At 42.3% G+C, this 14,350-nt stretch overlaps 1 protein-coding gene across 1 annotated transcript in view; it reads right to left on the minus strand.

The window, feature by feature from the left end:
- nudt4b (nudix (nucleoside diphosphate linked moiety X)-type motif 4b) overlaps positions 1-14,350 on the minus strand; it is a 54,018-nt gene that overhangs the window by 9,543 nt on the left and 30,125 nt on the right. The window lies entirely within an intron of this gene.

Here is a 14,350-nt window from a genome sequence, read left to right on the forward strand (position 1 = left end):
TGAAAGTTCAGAACGTTGAAGATTTTTCACTCCATAGATTAATCTAGATTAATTTATTTTAAAGGTCCCATGCATTATAAATGTCATTTTTCAGTCTCTAGCATTGTATTATAGTAATAGGAGTTCGTATCAATGTGTTTTAGGGTCTAAATACCATATTGGCGGATTGCTCCGTTTCAGCCCAGCCCCTCTCGTCCTCTAGTAAATCGGGTCATTTTGATTTGAAGACCCGAGTCACGTCACTGGGCGCTGTGGGTAGCGCACAGTGATGCGATTGGCTCTGTGGTTGGAGCTAATGCCCGCCCCCATTCTACCTAGAATAGAGAGGTACCTACTACCTAGAAACAGGAGTGCAGTCACTTGCATATCTTCCACGATGAGCAAACCCCGCAGAACATGTTCTGTTCCTGGCTGTAAAGCTACTAATACGTCTTTGCACGGTTTTCCCGTGGATGCCGAACTTCGCCAGCAATGGAACAAGTTCGTTTTTGGGGACCCTCCTAGTTCTGTCGCAACGTCTAATACTCGGGTTTGTACTGCACATTTTTCCACCGAAGACGTTGTCAATCAAGGTCTTTTTGATGCTGGCGTGGCATCCTGGATGGTGCTAAACAAAGGAGTTGTACCTACTATTCGGGACCCGACACAAGTAGTAAGTAGATATGTCGTAATTAGCCAGCTAACTAACTAACTGTTGCTAGCTACGTTCACTGTGTGTATGTGGGAGGGAACCTTGGGGGGTGGGGTGAGGTATGTTATCATCAATACAATCTAATGTTACTGTATATAACTGCTGCTCTTTATAAAGTAACGTTATAGCAAACTATTGAAGCAAGCTAGTCATAACTGCTCAAAAAAAAAACACAACTAGTGAGAGGTAAACAAGGTAACGTTACTTATAGCAAGCTATCGAAGCAAAAGCTGGCTGATCGATCAAGTAAGTAAGTAACGTTATTTCGGCAAGCCATTAGACTAACGGTGGAATCAACTTAGCAATCGGAAACTATTTACAAGCCTCGCTGTTGTTTGGGGGGTGGGTGAGTACAATCTAACGTTAGTGTGTGTGTGTTCGACGGGCCGCGACAGAAGTACACTGTATACAGTATAACTGCTGCTCTTTATAAAGTAACATTTTGGCAAACTATTGAAGCAAGCTAACAAGGTAACGTTACTTATAGCAAGCTATCGAAGCAAAAGCTGGCTGATCGATCAAGTAAGTAAGTAACGTTATTTTGGCAAGCCATTAGACTAACGGTGGAATCAACTTACCAATCGGAAACTATTTGTAAGCCTCGCTGTTGCAAATCGACTTCTTCTTCTTCTTCTGAATCATACTGTGGGTCGCTCTCTGGATCCCAAACATAATGTACAGCCATGATTGTTAATTGTTATTAATGCTGTTAGTTAGTAAAATCGGTATATGTTTTGCGTGTCGAAATAAAAACACCTGAGACCTGAGAGGGAAGGACGGGGAGATGGGCGGAGCTATTTGGTGGGTGGCTGTCACTCAAAGCATTCTGCTAGTATGGGTGGAGCCAAGCCAATAACAGCTTGAAATCTTGGAGATGAAAAATGCTGGTTTTGAGTACAAGATTAGAAATATAAAACAATGATTATTTTTGGAATAAACCTTACAGATGTGTTACATAGACTCACAGGAATTGTGTAAAGTTGCCCAAATAGTGCTAGGAATAGCAATGCATAGCCCCTTTAATGCTTTAAATAATTTAAATTAATCTCCAAAGTTAAAGCATTAACATTGACAGCCCTAATATATATATATTAGTGCTGTCAGGTGATTAAAACATTTTATCTAATTAATTACAGGATTTGTAATTAATTAATCAAATTAATCGCATAACCATTTTAGGCCTGATATTCTATAATCATATTTCAAATTGCATGTGTCCGGATGGCAGAATTCAGTACTGTATCTACAAAACCTTCTGTTTAATCATCTTCCATTTATTAATTTGCTTAGATTTTTCAGGTCTGGTAAATTTTAGTTATTCACAGTTAAAGATAAAAAAAAATTATTGATATTCTCATTTGGTTCATTACAATTTACTCAAGCCTAGTAACAGACACAGTATTTCTGACACTTGGAATACATTCCCTGAGATCCATAGATGTCCCTAGAATCAGATACCAAGAACATGCAAATGGACCATATTAAAATAAAGTGTGTACATGTGTATTCTACGTTATTATGGAGTGAATGAGATAAAAAAAAAAAAAATTGTAATTAATTTTGCGTTAATTTTCATAACGCGATAATTTGCTGTGTAATTAATTAATCTAATTAACGCGATAAACTAACAGCCCTAATATATATATATATATATTTACCTATGATAACAGAATGTACTATATATATACCTATGTTAACAGAATGTACCATATATTTATTGATGTTAACAGAATGTGCCATTTATTTACCATATATCATATTTGACTGTTAACACTTTGCCGCCCAAGCACGAGTTAACTCGTGATTCGATTCCACCCGTTGAGGACCAGAGCCACGAGGAGTTGTTATTGTTTTATTCCATATTAATAACGCTATTAACGTCCGCGATCGACTTGCAGGACCTACCTACATATTTGATTTTCGAAACATGCAATACCGGCCAGATCCGCTTAGGGGCGCCATCGCTCCACTGCAGTATCATTGAGGGCGATTGAAAAAAAATTCTTTTCACTGTCTGTGGGAGTTTCATATGAGCCTCGGTTCCAAACGAATACCCTCCATCTTTGATCCCGTTACCGAACGCATATTTCAGCCTGGAATAATGGGATTTATGATTAGCCAATGGACATATCGATCTACCAGCTTCCGATGACTAATGACGAAATGCTGCCGGCGATCACATGGCCTGACTGTAGGATACTATTCACCCAAATTACAGCTGGATTGGACATTGTTTTAAAACGTAACGTGATCGATCAGTGAAAATGGTATATTGAACTCACACTGTATTGCTAATCAATAATAGTAATCGGCATTCCCTGCCGCCCCCATTTCATCCATAGATGCTCTGTAATAGTCCGGATGCTACGCAGTTTGTTTTATTTCATTCGTATATATACAGCAGAAATGGCGTTTGATATAACGTGACTAGCCTTTAGCCTATTATCTAGCTCCCCAGAAAAAAACCGAGGCGAAAACTGCGATAAACCTTATATTCACGCACGGCGCTATAAAATGACAACCAACCGATGGATTTTTTTTTTCTTTAAGCCATTATGAAGGCACGGTTTATGCACTCAAGTGACAATGAGAATGGACAGATAGCAATACTATAAATTATATATATAGCTGTTAGAAAGTACATCGGTTTGTAAACAAACCTCTGTCCTCTGGCCTATAAATCGGCGCTACATGCTGGTCGTCAATGTGTTAACAGAACCACATATTGCCACCTATTGACAGAATGTAATATCATAATTATTTACCCGTTACCAGAATGTACCATATATATTTATCTATGTTATGTTAACAGAATATACCATATTTGTACCCGTTAACAGAATGTACCATATACCATAATATATATCTACCTATGTTAACAGAATGTACCATACAGTATACATGTACCCGTTAACAGAATATACAATATATATTTAACTATGTACTATATATATATAGGTCTATGTTACCAGAATGTACTAGGGCTGGGCGATATGGCCAAAAATGATATCGCGATATATTTTGGCTATATCGCAATACACGATATATATCGCGATATTTTTACATTTCCTCGAAATCACTTAAAAATGCTTAACCCTTTGATGCATACAGTCACGCCAATATGATGATTATAATAAGTCCCTGCAACATATGTTTGCATTATTAAACCATGGAGATGCTTTAAAAAATAATTTAATGAAAATGTACTAAGAGTAGTCTACTGACACACTAATAAAAAAAATTATTTACATCTAAGACAATTTATATAAAAACTCTTGGGTGCCTAAGACTTTTACACAGTACTGTGTTTTCTATCCACTTTAGCCAAACACACACACAGAATGTACCATATTTACCTATGTTAACCCTTTGGAGGCCAAACCCGAGATAAGTCGGGTTAACGCGCCATGCTCTGGGCGCCAAACCCGAGAAATCCTGGGATTTAATCGATATTTCTTTTATTAGCTATATCCATAAAATTTTCATCCATCCAGCCTGACGTTATCATTGGGAATGGGTCTGAGCTCGCAAAGGGCAAATGCCGCCACCTAACATCTCCCGGATGGCATTGCACATCATTGGAATCCCTCTGGCTGGGGCTGTGCATCAATCTAAGAAGTCCGGTCCAGGTTTTCCTTCTCGGGCATGCAGTATGGTTATAACACATTGACTGGGGACACTCGGAGCAGCGTGGATTATGTGTTTTGGACATATAACGTTGGATCAATAAACGCGATCAATATTTGGAATGGCGATCAGGAATTAGATTAATCTTTTTGCAGGACATCAGATGTGAGGTAAGGACTTTATGTTACGAATCTTGGGTTAATCCGATGTTCCTTTCACCGCCATCGGAGCGCGCGTGTGTGTTTAAGTTTCGCGCCGACCAAAGTACAGAGAAGCGATTTTTCAGACCCCGCTTCTGTTCGTCCATGATGACACATAATATCGATAATCTAGCGTTTATTTGAAAACGATTCATAAATCAAGCGACAGACTTCCGGTATGGTGAGCAGGGAGTAGGATGCGTTTTTCCCTCTCTCCCTCGTGTTTTTTTAAATTCTACGTTTTAAGACTCCAAACCCTCATAATTCTTGTTTATATGCAAGTATCGATATAGCTAACTAAATATTTATCTTCGCAAAGATGTCATCCAAGACTCCAAGACCAAAACGGGGCGATGTTCAAAATGAGGAGGAGGCTGACGACGCTGTTAGCAAGGCCTGGCTGGCCACCCTGCTTGAGAGCCACAAAGAAGCTATTACCACCGAGTTCAGAAAAGCCATTACAACTCTGGAAAATAAACTTGACCAAATGAAAACGGACGTGGCCGACAACGGACAGCGGGTCAAGTCCCTGGAGGAGAATGCGGAATCTGTAAGCGAAATAATTGCGTTGCTAGAGGCTACATGTGCTGATCTGAGGGCTAGCCAGGCTATGCTAAAGGCTAAGGCGGAGGATCTCGAGGACGACGTAACAACCTTCGGATCGTTGGACTACCAGAACAGATTGAGGGCCCGAGACCAACATCCTTCTTCGCCACCCTTTTATCCCAGGTTCTTGGGGCAGAGACCCTCCCTAACCCTCCAGAATTGGACCGCGCACACAGGTCTCTGGCAGCTAAACCGAAGCAGGGTGAAAAGACTAGGCCTGTTATCATCAGGTTCCATAACTATCAAACTAAAGAACGGGTGATCCGGGAGGCCAGAAAGAGAAGAGCGGAGATGCAGTACAATGGTCAACAAATTGCTTTTTACAAGGATTATACCCCGGCTGTGTTGGAACAGCGAGCACCGTACCGCGATGTGATGGCACTACTTTACAAGCGGGGGCTGAGGCCTAGTCTTCACTACCCGGCCAAACTGATGATTACGGAAGAGAGCGGGGACAGGCTACGCTTCATGTCTGTTGGGGATGCCGAAGCGTACCTCAAGAACCTTCTGAAACTGAACTTTATGCTTCCCAAATAGCCGACGCGGATTATATTTGCCCGTATTTCTAACTCCTTTTTGTTTTTCTTAATATTCTTTAATAGCCCTTATTTTACATGTGTCTCTCTCGCATTCAAACTGTAGACGTTCCCTCTGTTTAGAGGCTGCTAGATAAATGGAATGGACCTGTTTGACAGGATAATGAAGGTTCTATTTGTATGCTTTAGGAGTGCTCATTGTGCAGAGACTGGGCCTGAATTTACTAGGCCATCTACCTAGGTCTAACGGACACCTCGGGGCCAGCTGAAACCAACACCAACAGCAATAGGCATGATTACGACGTACTGAGTGTTCGGCTGAACTTGTGGACCTTGGTTATATTATAGTGCCCAGTCACTATAGATTGGCCACCTATGCCTCAGAAGGGGAATATTGTTATTTCAATCGGAGTGACTCCTTCAAAAGGAACCCTATGCCAACCAGGTTGCTATAGCCATGACCTTGTGAATGATTGCATGCCGTTTTCTTCTGCTCCCTATTTCGTATTTTTTTGTCTTTGCCCCCCCCCCTTTTTAAATTTTTTATATATGTATATAATCTTCCCCTTTTTTTCTTAACTTAATTTGTCTTTTCTTTTGTATGGATTTATATACATATGACTCTCTATGCAGGGTGAGCATACTCAGGGTGCACATGCTCCTCTTAATATTTGAGGGTCTAAATACAAACAAGCCGGATAGTATCTGTTGGGTAGTGGGGGTTTTGTATGCATGTTTCAGGAAGCACTCAAGGTACTGACTGGGCCAACTCAATTTGCACACGCTTTTTTTTATTGTCTTAAGGTACAGGTCTCTGACACTGCCGGATGTAACTAACCACATTACCTCTCTATACATATTTTAGGTACATTGTGAGGTCCCTGAATCGTGTAACCCCTGTAACTGCATATACCTCATGTTTATTACTATGTTACTCTTTAAATGTATGTATATTTTTTCTTTTTTTTAATATATAGACAGAAGGAGAAAGGGGGGAAAAAGAAGAGAAGAGAGTGGCACCTCTGTTTCAACTCTGTTTTGGTTTTGCAATCTTTATATCCCTAGTGGGCTTGGTAGCAGGGGCTAAAGACACTCTCCCCGAGCTGTTGTAAGCTGGAGGCGGGCTTTTCCCAGGTCCACTGAATTATAGGCTGACCTACACACACTGGAACGCCTCGGTTTACTTGTTCACTCTCAACTTTCTATGGGTCACACTCCTTATTGGGAGTCATTGGTAGCGCTTTTATGCCCATGCTCTAATGGATGAGTCTCGAGTTGTGTTGCAAATATCTTTCATTGTTATCCCAATCTTTAATTTTTGAATTTAAGCATCCGTTTTTTTGTTTTTGTTTTTATTTCTTATTTCTTTGGCTGTTCGAATGTTCTTTTAACTCAAATTTAAAGGTTTATCCGTAACAGTATTGGAGGCTGTTCGAAATTGACGGGATAGAGGGGAAAAGGGGAGTGAGGATGAAGTCTCCACCGGAAGGAATGTATCCGGAGAGGTACAGAGGCTGTTGCTATTCCCTTAGGGACCAAGGGATGTACCCCGGGTGAGTATGTTTGTGTATGGTTGTGTGGGTGTATGTGTGTGCATCAACCCCCCCCCCCCCTTTTCTCTATCCCCCTCTACCTTTCTCCTCTCTTCCAATGTTTTATCTTTTCGACTCAGGTATGTATATACTTAACAGAACATGGCAGTGACGGGCAGGAACATCCGTTTCGTCTCATGGAATGTCAAAGGGATGAACAACTCTATTAAAGGTCAACCTCCACGTTGTATTTTTGTTCAATAAACAATGTGGACTAGGCCAACAGTGGCTTTCATGAAGAAGGGGGAAAAAAAGTATTGAAATTGACCCAGTTTTAGTGTTTTTATCAAACATTTTGTCTTCCCAACACAATCACCACGCACGTGCATATTTTAATCAATGGTTCATACCGTGCGTGTGTAATCGTCACAACAGGTGCAGGACAACAGGGGGCTCACCAGGGGGCACTGAGAGTCACACAGCTAGTGGCAGGCAGAGAGCCTTGCTACCATAGATATATGCTTGCTACTACTAGCCGAATGGAAATGTATCTGTTTCACCTCACTATTGCTCCGTGATTATAGCCATCCATCCATCTCTAAAGCTAACCACTATTTGTAAAAGCCACAACCACGTTACCATATTTGTAATAATGTAAATCATTGTGTCGTTGTACACATATTGTGTTTATAACGTTAGTAGATAACATAGCTTAGCTTGGTAGCTATTGTGCTAACAACATATCCCGACATCCGGCTCGCTGGCCGGCATGAACGGCCGACCCAAAATGGTTCTCTCCTCTCTGTACACCCCGACCCGTCCCCACGGGTGCCCTGCCGGGGGGGCCCATGGACGCGACGGCGGCGGCAGCCGCAGGGCGCCCGAGCCCGCAAAGGCTAGTGTTACACGATAGCTATGAGCTAACTAGCGCTGCGGGCTCCGGCGCCCCGCGGCCGCCGTCGAGTCCACAAGCTCCTCCACCGGGACGGGGGCACACAAAGAGGAGAGAACCACCCGCAGGGACGGCGGGCTATAGGCTAACGTCAGTGAGTGTAGTGGTCCCGACTGCGTGTAGCAGGGACGGCGGAGATATAGGCTAACTGTGATGCACCGAGTGAGCCACCATTGATCTAGTACTATGACCCGGACGGACATAAGGCATACGTTTCCTGAAGTGACGTCACGGCCGTGCTAGGTGCTAGCGTCTGATAAGCTTTTAGATTCGGCTCATTAATATGCACCTGTTGTCCTGTTGACCTGTTGTGACGTCGGCGTTTGATAAGCTTTTTTGATTCGCGCGTGCATGTTATTCGTGCATGGACCTTTTTAACTCTTTCAGAGTGGCATTTCCGGTGTCAAATGGAAAAAAATAAATAATGAAATTATATACCAATGATGTAAACTACCCATAATTGATCAGTAGGGTTTAACCTGGAGGTTGGGCTTTAAGGCTAACAAGGTACTTAACCATCTACGACACCTCAAGGGTGACCTTTGTTTTTTTTACAAGAGACACACATCTGCACCTCAGATATCCCCCGCATTAAGAGAGCATGGATGGGACACGTTTTTCATTCAAAATTCTCAGCAAAAGCCAGGGGAGCTGCAATTATTATACATAGGGATGTACCCTTCGAGCCTTCCACCATTTTAACTGATCCTGACGGACGATATGTTATAGTGTCGGGCAAGCTGCAGAACATTCCGGTGGTTTTGGCCTCAATATATGCACCAAATTGGGACAACGATAAATTTGTATCTAATTTATTTTCCTCGATACCTAACCTTAACACTTTGATTGCCTAAGGCTAAATTCATGATATACCATAGGTTGCCGGCTCTATTTGTCTATGGAGAAGTACCCCTTCTTTGCATGGCTATAACTTTTTAAATTCTATTGCTACATTGCCATTATTAGGGCCCATTCAAAGTCCTATATGTATTGTTCAGGGTGTATCAATGTTAAACTTTTTCATTCACATATTCATACTAAAGTGTAGTCTAATGTATAAGTATGTTTTCATCTCTTTCTGCAGCTTTCTCCAGAACGTGATCTATAGCCCCAAATGCATTATATTGATGATGAAATACAGTTTGATGGCAATCGGGGCGATATAAAAAATTTCAATTGGACGTACTTCTAGAATGATCTACGTATGATCTGATGTTGACCGGATGGGCGGGGGATCGTTTATAATTCCGTGGGCAGCGATATATCATTCATCTAGTGTGGGTCATATGTTCATCATAACAGTTTATATGGAACACGTTCAAAAATAACGCTGAATCTTACCGGATCTTCCTCGCGCCGTTGGGCGATCAGCGTGGTGTAGACCGTTTTTGATTATGGGATGTTTATCCTGATGAACCATTTCCAGCTTGTATAATACTATATACGTCCAAATCATGTTGTTTATCGAGTTATTGGCAATGGATCGCTATATATTGTGACGAGCCAGAGTGCCGGCAGCCAAACCGAGTGCCCGGAAGTAATATGGCCGACCAGCACAACCTCCACAGCACTTCCTGTTTGGCGATTGCGCCGATCGGCCACCAGATGGCGCTCCTGAACCGCCAGAGAGCTCAGTGGGTCCTCCTGGTGGATCTCAGGCCAGCGGAGGGGAAATATGAATCCGATCACAGATTTTTGAAATATTGATATTAAAGACGCTGTAAAGCGTCCTTCGGCAACTTGAGCATGGCCGGGAATGACGCTGTAAAGCGTTTCCCGGCAGTTAAAGTGTTAATGATCATCACATAATTATTGGAGGAGACTTTAACCAGGTCCAAAACATGGAACTGGATAGGTCTTCGGATAGACTTACTACCATCTCCAAAGCGGCGAGCATCCTAAAATTTCATATGGAACAGCTTGGCCTTATAGACCCCTGGAGAGCAAAATTTCCTACCGATAAACTTTTCTCCTTCTTCTCCCATGTCCACCACACGTATTCGAGGATAGACTTCTTTTTACTAGATGAAAAACTACTAGGGGTGGGAATCACCAGTTTCATCATGATACGATACGATATTGATTCTTTGGACAACAATACGATATTTGCCGATATCACAAAGTCTCTCACGATACAATACGATACGATTAGATTCAGGTGCCTGCGATCGATATGAGATGATATCATATGCCCATTTAACACAATCAGTAACATTTAGATCAACAAAAAAAAGGTAATGAAAATATCATTTGACATTTGTATTTTTGAGCTCTTCCAGACATTTAAAGGAAAATCAATCTATTGTTTTTAATACAAATAGACCTCCTGTTCACTGTAAAGTGCCACGTTTTTATATATTGAGCTTTAAACTTTAAGCTAAATTTTTTGGAACTCAAAACTCACAACCTCCCTCTCCCAAACCGTTCCTACAACAATTTGTTGATGTTGCATGATCATGTATAGGCCTACATTTATTATGTATTATATTGTTTATGTTTAAATAACATTTAAACATCAAACTCCTCTGACCTCATCTGGTCTTTCCAAAGACGCGCGCACACACACACACACAGAAAGGGAGAATGCTATGCTGTAACATCTACACACACGGAGCTACTGCTGTTGTTCTTGGGCGGATATGAGACTCGCCACAGGATTTTCAAAATAAGAGTATCGATATGAATCGATCTTATTACATCGCATCGATCCGATTCGATTGTTGATAATTACATCGATGTATCGATCTGGATCGATGTATCGTCCCACCCCTAAAAACTACTACATAATGTAGTCTCTACTAAGTACCATAGTATAGTCATTTCCGATCATGCCCCGATATCCGTTGAAATTAACTTCCCCCAGGGTAGAACACCCTCTAAATTTTGGAGATTAAATTCCCACTTATTATCTGAACCTGAATTTAAGGATTTTATTCATGCACAAATAAAAATCTTCTTTGAGATAAACGACACACCTGAAGTTAGCAGTGACATGCTCTGGGAGGCCTTTAAGGCATATCTCCGCGGACAGGCCATCTCCTTTACCTCTCATTTTGGGAAGCAGGAACAATCCAAATTAACGGGTATATCAGATGAGATTAAACGATTGGACATCCAGTATTCATCTAAACCAACTCCTGCTCTATATAAGAAACGACTCCAGCTCCAATCACAATATGATTTGCTCTCAACTAGTAAGATCGAGAGACTACTCCTGCACACCAAGCAAAGTTTTTTCGAGCAGGGGGATAAGGCCGGAAAATTACTTGCGTACCAAGCACGAGTGGCGCGTGCCTCTAGACTGATTACCAGGATAAAATCCCAATTAGGTGTCACTACAACAGACCCTACGGAAATTTCTGAAATTTTCTGACTACTATTCCAAACTTTACACATCGGAGTCTTCCCAGCAGGACTGGGATCGCCCAAACCCCCTCAAGTCTCTCAAATACCCTCAGGCGAATAAAGCGGAAGCTGAAGAGTTAGGCACGCCTATAACCATCTCTGAAGTGACTGAGGCAATCAAATCTTTACAAAGTGGCAAATCACCCGGGCCAGATGGCTATACTACAGAATTTTATAAAACCTACTCCGTGTTGGTTGCTCCTTTTCTACTGAGAGTATATAATGACTCCCTTCTAAAGGGCCAAATGCCGCCCACGCTATCAGAGGCGTCACTGTCCCTGCTGCTCAAAAAAGTTAAAGACCCTCTCCTTTGTAGCAGTTACAGACCAATCTCCCTCCTTAATGTGGATTGTAAAATATTGGCTAAGGTCCTTTCATGCAGTCTTCAGAAGGTGGTCCCGTTCCTGATAGACCCGGATCAGACGGGTTTCATCATGGATAGGCAATCCTTCTTTAACACCAGGAGGCTGTTAAATATCCTTTTCACAACCACGACTGGCGCGCCAGAAAGGGTACTCTCCCTGGATGCTGAGAAAGCGTTTGACAGAGTGGAATGGAGGTACCTGTTCCATACACTTGAGAAATTCGGTTTGGGACCGGGTTTTATTTCATGGATAAAACTCCTATACTCGTCCCCAGTGGCCTCGGTTAATGTGAATGGTACCAAGTCGGGCCAGTTTGCGCTTTATCGCGGCACTTGTCAATGATGCCCGCTTTCTCCCTTGCTCTACGCGCTCGCCGCAGAACCTTTAGCCATATGGCTTCGCAGTGAGGACAGATTTGAGGGGATTGAGAGGTTCGGCCTGGTTCATAAACTCTCATTGTATGCCGACGATCTCCTACTTTATGTAACAACATAGGCAGCTCTCTGGATACAAACTTAAATCTCCAGAAAAGTGAATATTTACCTGTTAATGCATCTGCGGAACGGCTTCCTCAATCGCTTTTCCCCTTTAAAAAGGGCCACGGAAGGATTCACATATCTAGGGATTTTTATGGCCAAATCACCGACAGAGCTCTTCGCAAAAAATGTCCGTCCTCTGCTGGATCGCTTTAAGCTAGATCTGACGAGATGGTCCTCTCTCCCCCTCTCGCTTCTGGGAAGGGTTAACCTGATAAAGATGGTGGTCTTACCCCGATTTCTATACGCTTTTCAGCATATACCAATATTTATTAATAAAGCCTTTTTCACTTCAATTGATCAACTTATAGGTTCATTCCTGTGGGGTAACAAAAGAGCACGTATTAAGAGGACGATCATGCAACTTCCCAAATCGGAAGGGGGTTTGGCTTTGCCCAATCTTCGCTATTACTATTGGGCATGTAATATAAACAAACTCCTTTACTGGAGGACCAGGAGGGAGGAAGAAGACCAACCCCAATGGGCTAGGATGGAAGTCTCCTCTTCAAAGTACTCACTCTGGTCTGTGGCAACATCCCAACTACCCATTTCGATCCCTATTAAACAGGTGGCTCGGAACCAAATTGTGATGGATACTTTGAAAATATGGAATCAGTTTAGGAAACAATTTGGCCTACACGCTCCGTCAGGGCTAGCTCCAATCTCTCGTAATCACCTATTCTTACCGTCCTGTTCTGATCCTGTATTCAGAAGCTGGGCGAACAAAGGTTTGCTAACCATTAATGACCTCTACTCCGGAGGTGTGTTCTCGTCGTTTGCAGAACTATCAAAAAGATTTGGTCTCCCAAATTCTCACCTTTTCAGTTTTTTTCAGATCAGGCATTTTGTTCAGAACCAATTCCCACAATTCCCTGGCCGTCCTCCAGACTTTAGGACTGACCCTCTCCTATCGCTCGGTACCGGGCGGAAAGGGCTCGTCTCAATTTTATATGATAAAATATTTTGGATGAACCCAACTTGCTTAGACTCCCTAAAAGCCAAATGGGACGAAGATCTGGGAATTATCATTACAGATGAACAATGGGATCATATATTAGACCTTGTACACACTTCCTCTATATGTGCAAGACACAGTTTGCTGCAGTGTAGGATCCTGCATAGGGTTCACTACACCAATGCGAGGTTAGCAAAGATATACCCGGATAGAACGGATGCGTGTAATAGATGTAAACAATCTCCAGCCGATTATATGCACATGTTTTGGACGTGCCCCAAACTCAGAGTTTTGGACTGCAATATTTGATACACTAAGTAGGGTCTTGGGCGTGACGTTAGACCCTGATCCACTCACTGCCTTTTTTGATATCCCGAATACCCCTACGATCGCATCTAGGGCTTCAAAACGAGTTGTGGCGTTCACTACCCTCCTCGCTAGGAGACTTATTCTCTTTAAATGGATACACCCTTCCCCACCTACTCACAACAGATGGATACATGAGATACTACATTGCGTTAAGATTGAGCGAATCAGACTCTCCCTAAAGGGCTCCCTTGAAACATTCCATGTGACCTGGCAACCATTTCTGCAACACATCGATACCCTGACTATCAATAAAGAGACTTAGAAAGGATAGAGCTTTACACCTCTAACTGCACTTCCTTATCTTTTATTATTATTTTATTCCAATTTTCTAATCCCCCCCCCCCCCCCCCCCTCCCTGTCCTTGTATGTATGGGTGTGAATGAGACCGCCGGGGGCTGGGTGGGTAACTGGGGGAGGGAGAGGGGAACGGGAGACGCAGCTGCAGAAGGTCAAACTACCCAAGAGTGAAATAATCTCATTGATGACTTTCTTCCACAGCCACAGCCGTGCTAGAGTTTTCTTTCTGTGTTTTTAGTTCTTTCTTTACTTCTTTTTATCTAAATGTTTGTGCATAAT

The sequence above is a fragment of the Notolepis coatsorum genome (genome assembly GCF_963971535.1).
Source record: "Notolepis coatsorum genome assembly, chromosome: 15".
Taxonomy (NCBI): Eukaryota; Metazoa; Chordata; class Actinopteri; order Aulopiformes; family Paralepididae; genus Notolepis; species Notolepis coatsorum.